Source organism: Chaetura pelagica, unplaced genomic scaffold (assembly GCF_000747805.2).
Source record: "Chaetura pelagica isolate M959 unplaced genomic scaffold, ChaPel_1.0 scaffold72, whole genome shotgun sequence".
In the NCBI taxonomy this organism is placed as follows: Eukaryota; Metazoa; Chordata; class Aves; order Apodiformes; family Apodidae; genus Chaetura; species Chaetura pelagica.
This window is the reverse complement of record NW_009952560.1, coordinates 902,207-913,017: the sequence shown is the minus strand read 5'-3', so window position 1 is coordinate 913,017 and position 10,811 is coordinate 902,207.

The following is a 10,811-nucleotide window of genomic DNA, read 5'->3' as shown; positions in this document are numbered from 1 at the left end:
AGCACGAGCCCCCCGGGCCTGGCCCGACCCCTCCTGCTCGTTCGGACCCTCAGCCAGTGGCTCTCGTTAAGTTTTGTTTAAAGATTTAAAGCGCAACCCGCGGTTGCTGCTGTTGAAGCAACGCCAGGTTAATTCCTAACGCTGCTGGATCTGGTCCCGGTGCCGCCGGGAGCGCTGCCCAACGCAGACACCGGCCCCAGCAGCGCCGGGGGCTGCGCAGCGTCCCGGCCCCCCCGGGAGCCCCTTCCCGCGGTGCCCGGAGGGACCCGGCTCTGTGGGGAGCGAGAAGGCTGAGCAGCCTCGGCTTAATCACAGCCAGGACTGAATCTCGGCTCAGGCAGAAGTGAGGGGGAGTGCCTGGCACGCCGAGGGATCGTGTCCTAAATCACTGATAATAACTCTACACTCATCTTACAAAACCAGAGATTACGACAAGGGTTTAATTCATCCTGCCTAGTGTTCTGAGTACCCTGGTCATGCTAAAACCTGCACGCTGCTTGTCTGCCCTGCCCATTTCATCCATTCAGTTAATAAATACCATTCAAATACTGCTGGAGGAGTGATTGCTACATGTAATTAAATCCTGCAGCAACACTCCCATTCGAGGGCAAAGAGAGAAAAGAACACATGAAAACAGCAAATGAAATACATTAACCTGAACAATAAACATGGATTGGGAAGGTACTTTTGAAATTAAATTGTAATAAAAGCCCTGGGCCAACCCTCAGCTTTGACGGCCTTAGAGCAGCACTTCATTTGTCATTGTCACATTAATAGTTGGGCTCTGTCACAGATGGCTCCTAGGGCACTTCATACAGAAGGACAGTTGTTAACAACCTATATACATACCTCACAGATCCCAAAACATTCAATTTTGTGAATTTTACACAAGCAAATAAAAGCTTTGGGCTTTTTATCTTTTCCCACCTGTTCTTACCCACTGAAGCCAGCAAGGAGATCCTGCCCCATCATGAAGAAGTGTTGGTGGGACACTTTTTACAAAGGAAGACAATTTGGGAGAACATACAGTAACTGATTTGGAATACACTGCAGGGTAAGGAACACCCAGCAATTATTGTTGCCCATATGGGTAAAGTCCTGCAGTTAGGACAGGTGGTGAATTTTGCTGTGACTTAAATAGGAGCAGAAATGGGTACAAAATTTCCCTCAATTCTAGACTGAAGTAGTTACAAAGGACTGATTACAAATTTGTTCAAGCTTCAAATCATGGGGAGCAATAATGTGTGTTTTAGTACTAACATACCGTTCCACAAAGTCTAGACATACTTTTCAATAGTTTTAAGAGATTTGGAATTGAACTTTGTATTTCTGCTTTGGGGGGAGAGGGGTGTTTACATGTATGTCCTTTTCTATTATGTTCAGAAATTGGACACAGAACATTATTTACTCTTCCATGACTGAGAAGTGCATGCACTGTCCACATCTGCAACCCCTGCCCCTCCCATCTTCTCCAAAAAGCAAGTGTAGCCATAAATCATGCAAGTAAATTAAAAAATCACAGGGAAAATGTTATTACCTTTCATGATGCCAGGTTAGGGTTCCACGTTTCTTCTCCAGGCTCTGATAACATCACCAGTGCAAACACAGGAAAGATCATCCCAGGTTAGGGGGGTGAGTGACGCCATCCATCCTGGCACAGCTCATGTCCTGGAACGCAAGGAAAACAGAAAGGTCAGAAGGCTGTTTAAACCAAAATCATGTTACAGCTGTTTAGAAAAATTACAATTATAAACATCAGAAACGAAATGTTAATCCTCACAACACTGACAACATCTGCCTATTTTCAAGGACGATCCCTAACAAAATACCTGGATCTCTCCAGTGAGCAGGCTCTCTGCCATCACTGACTCGCTCCACAAGAGGTGCTGCTGTTGTCTAAATTTTCCCATCGCCTCAGGAAGAGTCCTAAATTGTCTGGTAGGACCGCAAAGTTGGGCTCCTCTTGGCATTCCCAGCCCAGGAAGAGAGGCAGCAGAACTCATCAGAAAGCAAAACTGAGCACTGTTGATGGAACAAAAAAGTGCATTAAAAATAAACATGTCATTGTTTGAAAGTATTTACAACTCATTCTCTTCCCAATAGTTTTGAATTTTATTTAAAGGCTGAGGAATTTTGGATTCTTAACGATTTCTATCTTGAGAAAGTTGCATTAAAATTATTGACTGTGGAAATATACCTTAAAAAAAGGACACAAAAGTGTTTCTAATCTCCTTCTTTATTGACAAGCTGATGACATCCTCCTATCTATAAAGGATCCTAATAGGTATCCCTTAGAGATTTATACACTGCATTTCACAAGCAAGGTGAGTAAACATTTTTATTTTGTCATTAGTATACTACTTCCAAAATAAAAGATTCATTCAACTGGATAACTATTTAAATGTGTTGATTTGCAGCTATATGTTCTTTATATTACACTTAAGGAGGGGGAAAATTGTGTGGGGTTATACTTCTCAGGAAGATTCAGCTTCTCATTTTTTGACCCTGGTGTCTTTATGCTACATTCATTTTCATGGTTGGAGTCAAGTTGCAGTTCACGGTACCTGGATGTTAATTATGAATAAACACAATCATATACACGAGGGCCAGAAATTTATCAGGAAGCCCTTCCAGGCATGGAGCAGATCAAATGTTCCTCACACTAACCATGCTACTTGATATGCTAGAACTACCTTGTCCTGTCACACCTTTACCACAGTGGGCTGGTTTCTGGTTTTTGTTTTGGGATTTTTTTTAATTCTACTATTGACTTTTCAATTTTAATGGAAAAAAAAATTCAACTAAAGCAAAGGAAAAAACACAGTCTTCATATTTGCAGAAGCAATTGCAATGAGAATCTGGTTTTTATACCACGTGACGGATTATAAATATTAAATATTTATAATAAAATCCATCCTTACCCACCATGCATACCGAAATGAAACAGGCATGCAAAATAAATATTGACATGCAAGCCCTTACCACTTCATTTGCTCTCTTTTTAAACTTAAACATCTTCTGGCATCATCAATTCTTATGGAAAGGTTTCCTTCAGTCTTTAGAGTATCGGCTACTTGAAATGTCGGGTGTTATTTTCTGACTGAACAACAATACTCTATCCTTCTGTGACCGGGGATATAAACCGGTGGTTTTTCAGCACTTCAAGCCAGTGGCTTCGGAGGAACAAGTGATTTCCGTCGCCACCTTGTGTCTAATATAGAAATTGCCAATTCTCCCAACGCACCAAGCAGCACAGCGCCGGGACTTTTTTAATTAAAGCTGCAGACAGTAGCCTCATAGCTTTTCCACTTATTTCTGGATTTTATGCATTGCCTCCAAATTTTCTGGGGGTTAGGGTGCTGCCCCCGAAAGCTACTGCATTTCACCCAGTGGCACATGGGGCTCAGCTTGGGCTCCCTCCCAGTTCCTGGGAGCAACCTGCACCAAGGACCAGCAGGTAATCACAAGCTGCCTTCATCTCCTAAGCAGTTTTAAACTTTATTGATAATCTAAAGAGCCTGGAATGGCCTGGGACCAGCCAGCTTCCCATCATTTCTCCCTGTGCCAGAGCTCTGGTGGAAAACTCCAGCAGTGCTTGTGACCCTTCACAGCAGTGTCCTTGCCCTCCTGGCAGCTGCCCTAGGCCAGGGGGAAGGCTCCTCTTCACAGAGGAGCTGCCAGGGAGTATGAGGTGCTGGTTTCGCTTCACCCAGCAGGGTGTATTTAGCCACCCCTGTGCTCCAAAGCTGTTCAGGGCCTGGGGAGGCTCAAGCCTCCACACCCCCCCCCCAGCTGAGGAAGGTTGCTGAGGTCCCTCTCAGGATGGGGGGGGAGGCTCAGGAGAGGGTTCTGTTTGCCCCTCAGCAACGGTTGCCATGGGGCTCCATTCTAAAAGGAGCTCAACCAGTTGGTACCAGGACTCCAAGGTGCCCAGACCCCTCTCCCACAAGACAGTGTTTGCCTGTTTCAGCCCTTTCGGTGGTTAACTCGGGGACTCGTGTTGAGGACTAGAGCTCGTTTGTGACACACACGGTGATCAACAGGTAAGATTTTTTTCAGGTCCATTTTTTACCATACTCCACATTCCTCCTCATTGGACCAAAACTAGTAATTAATACAATCTACAGCGAATTAAGGCTCTAACTTTAAACTCTCCATATGTTGTCCAGGTTAAAGGTGCAGGAGTTTTGAACAGGAATATATGATTACGGAGCTATTAAAGGATCTCCACTAATCAGCTCAGTATCTGCTTAAACACCTTGACACCATTACTCAAAGGAAGCAGTAAAGATAAAAAAGGCTTCAAGATTATAAAGATAAGATATAATTATGCTCACAGTATTAATATTTAGCTTAGTGTTTGTGCACAACCTCAGCATAAAAGGTGAGTTACTCACATACTTGCAAGTTCTAACTGAATAAACGGAAGGATTTTATAAGACTAATTTACGTAATATTAGGAATAAATGTCTTTGTATGTTGTCCTTCTCTATCATATGCTGAACTAAGTCTTTAATCTATACACCCTACCTCTAATTCTTCCACTTTTGCTGTCAGAAAAATGTTGACATTTCAAATCAATTGCTAAAAGAGGGTAGTGCTGACTGAACTGTGCATTGTCATTGCAAGTGGTTCATCCTTCACTGCATTCCCTCAGATCCCAGAGACTACAAGTGTCACGTGGAAAATGCCACAGAAATATCAGAAAGCTTAAGAATCCTGAACATCTTCCTGCAAGGTGAGAAGTCAGTGGAGGAGGAAAACTGTCACTGCTCGTCCTGGGGTGGTTCACATGCTATTCCACAGCCACCTAAACAATAAGGATTCAAGAGGTCATGCGAAATTTTAGCTCTGTTTTGCTAAAAACAAAAAGCACCTCGATTAAGGGCTCAGCTTCCACACAGCCTTCAGAGTCCCCGAGGGTAACAGGGATCCCAACAAGGGGGTCTGGCTGTTGACTAGTCAGGGAGATGCCCACATGTTACCATAACATTAGAGAGTATGGACACTGTCCCCCAGAGTTGAACAACTTCTTCTGATTAGCATTAAGAAAAAAGCCAGCCTGACAAAAAAAGAACAACTGCAGGGTTTACACATAGAGAACCTGCTTGAATTTTCCTCTTTGTAACATGACCAGTGAGCTGTCTCTGAAGCTCCTTTACAGTCCTCTCACAGCTAACTCTGCTGGCCTGAACCTTTTGCAAAAAGCATTGCATATAATTTAAGAGAAGCCACTTCTAAAGTTTCTTATCCTTTTCCAGGGACAGCAGCAACCCACGGGAACTTAAGCAGAACCCAAAAAGTCATCACTCTGGAATGCTTTCACCTTCAAAGCATCGTGCAAGTAAATTTGTATTTGGAGAAGATGCATGGAGATTTGAGAAAAAGGAGAGAAGAGAAAAGTATCCTGCAGAGCCTGAAAGTCAGTACCAGCATAGACAGCAAACCTGCTACTGGCCACAGCTGTCATTTATCAACACGCTGCAGCAAGAAGTCTCAGAGGACATTTATTCATGTAGAAAAAGGTAAGAAGTTCAATGTAGCAAATATATGTTTAGGTATGTCAGAAGATCGTAGTCTCCAATTTTGTATAGATGACAGCTAAGCAGTTATTAAAAAAAAACAACCAAACCCAACAACAAAGCAATCCCCCCTCAAAAAAAACCCAAACCAACAAAACCCCAACCCACCAACCAAAACCAAAACACACCACTAGGAGAAAGTAATAATCCAGAATTAACACTACTGAAAGCTTCTGGTTTTGGAACAATTCCATGCTGGCTTTATCCCTTCTTTTGGGAGGGCCAGGGGGGGTTGGCAAATATAGTTTCCAATATTAATACATATTGAAAATTCTGTACATCGGTAAATTGCACACCAGCAAGAAAACTACCTGTCCTTACTACTAACTGCCAGGTCCACTGCCACCTCTTGCCAACAGTGTCAGCAGGCAAGTCTGGTCTTCAACTGCTTCTGGCTCTCCAGTTTAAACTGAAACAAACATCTAGTATTACAACTTTTTTTATTATTATTATTTCCAGTGTTTCTGAAAGAGATATCAAATTGTGTTCTAAAAGCAAAGCTTCCCAACCTGAATGTTTCTGCAGAGGGTTTGACTTCCCAGCATGTGCACCAAGAAAACCAAACTCTAGGGAGTAAGTATGAATTCTCCTTCCAGGGTCACAAAAACAGCACAGGGGCAGGTGTACGGATAGGAAAGGATACTGGCTTTCACACACACTAGTTGGATGAGTTCCCCCAAGCAGCAGTTTCTCTGAATAGCAGTATTGCCTCTACCAAGAACTGCACTGGCCCAGGTGCTTGGTGAATCCATGGCTGTAATGAGAAGGGTACTGAAGCAGTGACTCACAGGAGGCTTCCCTTAGAAACCCCCCATGGGGGCTTCTGGCTTCCCTTAGAAACCTCACTTGACTTCAGTGGGAAGTTGCAAACCTTACTACTGGGACTGGGCTTACAGACCAATTTAATCTGGAGACCAGGCAGGAACTGAAAGATATTTTAAATATTTTAAAATCAAAAGCTTCTGAGAATCTAGAGAGATTCACAGCTTCCTGTGAAAACCTACAGAAGACTCTGGGTTGTTCCTCTGCTCTCGTCCACCTAACTTAGCCCAACCTAACCAAAAAGAAGAAAATGTTGAACTGTCAAACTTGACAACACAGCTGAAATATGATTCTCTATTTCAGAGGGAATTCCATGCACAATTTCTGAAGATATACTGAATAGACATGTGGTAACGGCTGTCACAGACATTTTAATCTTTACCATTGTGACAGGCTGTATCCTGTTTATTGCATGTTACATTCTCCCTCTGGTAAGTTTTTGAACATAATAGCTTTTCCTCTCAATGCCCCCCACTCCTCCAGAACACAGCCCTGTAGCAGGGGCTGAGGAGCTGAAATATATTTACCAAGTTGTCAGGGAGAACTGTCTTTAGAGATATGAACAGAAGCTGTGTTCTCAATGTAGTGAGACAAGAAAAAGTCTGAGATTTGCAAATCTCCTGAATTGACTGTGCAATGATGACTGCAGCCATCTCACAAACTTGTTGATAAATGAGCTGCTCTTCCTGGAGGAAACCTTGCTGCCTCTTCTCAGCAGAGATTATAATTTACTAGCTCCCTGTCAACCCAGCTACTTTATGAGAGGCACATCTGATTTTTGGCTGCAATCAACCACTCCTCAAATTATTACTGTCAGTGTGAGGCAATTCTGTCAAAAAGCAGCCCAGACCAACATCATGCTCTTGAGCACAGGCTGCTGCTGGCCAGCTGGCAGAGGTACCCCTGATGCCAGATGGAGAATAGTTCCGGGGTGGAAAAGACCAGGCAAGACTTTCAAAGGACTGGTAACCTCTAGTTGTCTAGACTGCCAGATGAACTATTTAAGCATGTTGGTGGAAGGTTTATACACAAGAGAGAGATACTGAAAAGAAAAAGCATCAGGTGCTGTGATATCCCAGCTTTCCTCTGTAAAGCCACATGTACCACGGCCCCTCCAGAAACAACCTTTTGTTAGTTATGAACAGTTGGTGGTCCCCACCATCCCCTACACACCCTAAACTGCTTCTGTTTCTTTCCCAAGTGCCCTGTCTCGATCAACACTGTACGGAGCAGAAGGAGCCGGTGTGTAGCCTGTGTCCCAGTGAGTGCTGGAACTGTAGCACCAATCCTCTCCCTGAAGGTCACAGAAGAGAAGCCCCCAAAATCTTTCATTGGAGTCTGAGCCTCCCTTCCCCAGGTTGGTGTCAACCAGATTAGACCAAGGGACAGCAGAACTCACAAGGTCCAATGAAACTCTGATTAGGTAGTAAAGGGGCAGCCAAACGTCCTCAGGGGAAGCTGGGTGGGCTCAGCTGTCCTCACCCTGCCATCTGGCAAGCCCCAAGTACCTCCTGGGCAAACATCTCACCCAGTATGTGGTGACAAGTAGGGACAGGAGGGAGCCAAGTCAGATGGAAGAGAAGCTGGGGAGGATGGACAGGGCCAATCTGGGCTCATCCATTCTGCTCTTCACAGGGTAACCTGGTTTTAGGTGCATCTAGGCAACAATTAGTGTCCTTGAAGATAGACCTGTCTCTTCCCCCTCAAGAAATTAATTACCCCTGAGCTATTAAGGTGCCTTTTCATGAAGAAATGAGTCAATCTTTTGCTTCATACCTCATTAAGTGAACTGCTGAGGTTGAGCAGTTATACTCTACTCCCACCTTTCACTGTGACTTGGGATCAAGTCACTTAACTTCAGCTTACCCAGTTACTTGTCACCCAGCTCTAACAAGGGCATTGTGGTGAGACTGGAGAGCTCAGCCCTGTCAACACTCAGGGCAGGCCTCTGGATGTTGCACATATGGAACAAACCACTTGAGAGCATTTAATTTGCAGAAATTAGCAGTAAATAATTTCCAAGAGCAAATGAAAATTACCTCATTTGTTAAAACTTCTTAGTAGAAAAAGGCAGCAAGTGAGCACGTTACTCATTACAAATTATTTACTCAGATCTTCTTGGAGCGTAACTGTAGTGAGAAATGTGCTACAGTGAGAGGTTCAGAAATTGAACCGAGACCCTGAAGAGCCATTTCACACAAGCCATTGAACAGCCATCAGGTGGTGACACCTCTGGGCCTCTACTAAGCCGAAAACCATTCAAACAGACTTAAGGCAAAAGAGTTTTTATGTCACTGCTGCCTCCAGGAGGCTCCAAGCACGCTGCAGCTTCAGTTCAGCTCAGCCAGGAGATGTCGCACTGCAGAGCTACTGAAGAACGCCAGCACTGGTCTAAGACTTTAGGAACAGGGTTGTTCTATATTGCTCACTAACGTTTTTTCTTCCTTTGCCAGACAGAGGCAAAAATAACCGTTACATGAAAAGATCCAAAACCAGACATCCAGAAAACCTACAAGCCGATGGTCCCTCTCTTTTCCCTCCCACCACTGAGAAGACACCTGTATGCTCAGTCCATCCATTCACTACCCAGACACATTGAAAAATAGCATAATAAATCTTTTATTGACATTCCAAATTCTGCCTCTCCCGAATTCTTAATTTTTTTCCCATGCAACTGGGGCCTGGGCAAAAGGAAAAGATTTCCAGTATTTTTTAGTCTTGCAGTTAAGAGTTCAGACGAGTAACACACAAGCAGCAAACTCATCCTAGGACAGCAGATCTCCTCCTCCAGCCTCAACAGGAAAAATGCAGATATTAATTATTGAGCTGGAGACTCTCCCCAGGTATGAGGAGGTGCACATTTTCATGCGCTGATACAAAAGGAATCTCTGGATCTATTTGCAATATTCTTGTATCTAATGCCATCTTCAGCTCTTAGATATGAACTGCCCAAGGCTACATCTGTCTGCTACAGAGAACAGCTCAAGTTCCCATGCAAAAGATTAAATGTCTCAGAATCTGCATAAATGAATAGAAGCAGCCCTCCAGCCTTGCAGTGAACAATACACCATCTGCCCCCAGTGATGGAGATGCTGTTCAGCTAAATCAACATCATGCATGTTCTGAGGGGCACCAGAAGAATTTCACACGAAACCAGCATCTCAGAATAGCGTAAAAAATGTTGCACAGAAACAGTAAAGACAGAAACAGTAAAGGTTTTGGGTAGGAGGCATGGGGTCACTGATGTGACTCCACTATGTGGAGTAAGCACAGCTCTGGCCATGTGAGGTGCTCCTGGCAGGTCGAATTAACTGCAAGAACAGAGCCCAAGTAGACGTATTTAAATCCATGAAATACCAGTTGCATTTGCCAGCACCAGGGCACCATAAACAGATAATCTACTTAGTTATTTGTGTTAAAGGACCCTTTAATTCTTAGTATTGCTGTTACAATTGCACCAGGCTCTGAACAAGTACCGTGTCCTCAGAGGAAAACAATAAAAAGGGCACGAGCTGCACCATGAGCTGTGACCTCTCACCGTGCCGGGTTGGCTGTGCAAAATCAAAACCAAAACCAAACCATCAGCAGCGTAATTCCCAAGCATTAGGGTTTCATGCACTGCAAGACTCGCTAAACCCTGCTCAGATCCCTTTGCCTGGATGTTCTCCACAAGCCCAAGCCCGGAGCTGCACCGTGTTCACAGGGACCCCCAGCACAGGGGGAGCCGGGGGAGCCTTTCTCACTGAACCACAGAATCCCAGGGGTTGGGAGGGACCTGGAAAGCTCCCCCAGCCCAGCCCCCCTGCCAGAGCAGGGGCACCCAGAGCACATCACACAGGAACCAGGGGGGTTGGAATGTCTCCAGACAAGGAGACTCCGCAGCCTCTCTGGGCAGCCTGGCCCAGGGCTCTGTCACCCTCACAGGAAAGAAGCTTCTTCTCTAACAAATATGATCCGAGATTCACCTTCGCTACCTCAGAAACTTAAAAAGAGCATGAACCTGAAGAAATCCTTTGACTGACAGGAACCGGGAACCACCCGAGAACTCCTGGATCAGGTCTCCAGACAAGGAGACTCCGCAGCCTCTCTGGGCAGCCTGGCCCAGGGCTCTGTCACCCTCACAGGAAAGAAGCTTCTTCTCTAACAAATATGATCCGAGATTCACCTTCGCTACCTCAGAAACTTAAAAAGAGCATGAACCTGAAGAAATCCTTTGACTGACAGGAACCGGGAACCACCCGAGAACTCCTGGATCAGCTGCTCAGGAGGGACTTCCAGCCCCTCCCCGGTGCAGCGCGGAGGGAAGACCCGAGGCCGCGGGCGAGGGACGGGCAGGCCCAAGGCAGGCTGGACAGAGCTCCTGGCACCGGGGACCCCCGGGACCCCCCGGCCCGGCACCCCCTGCCC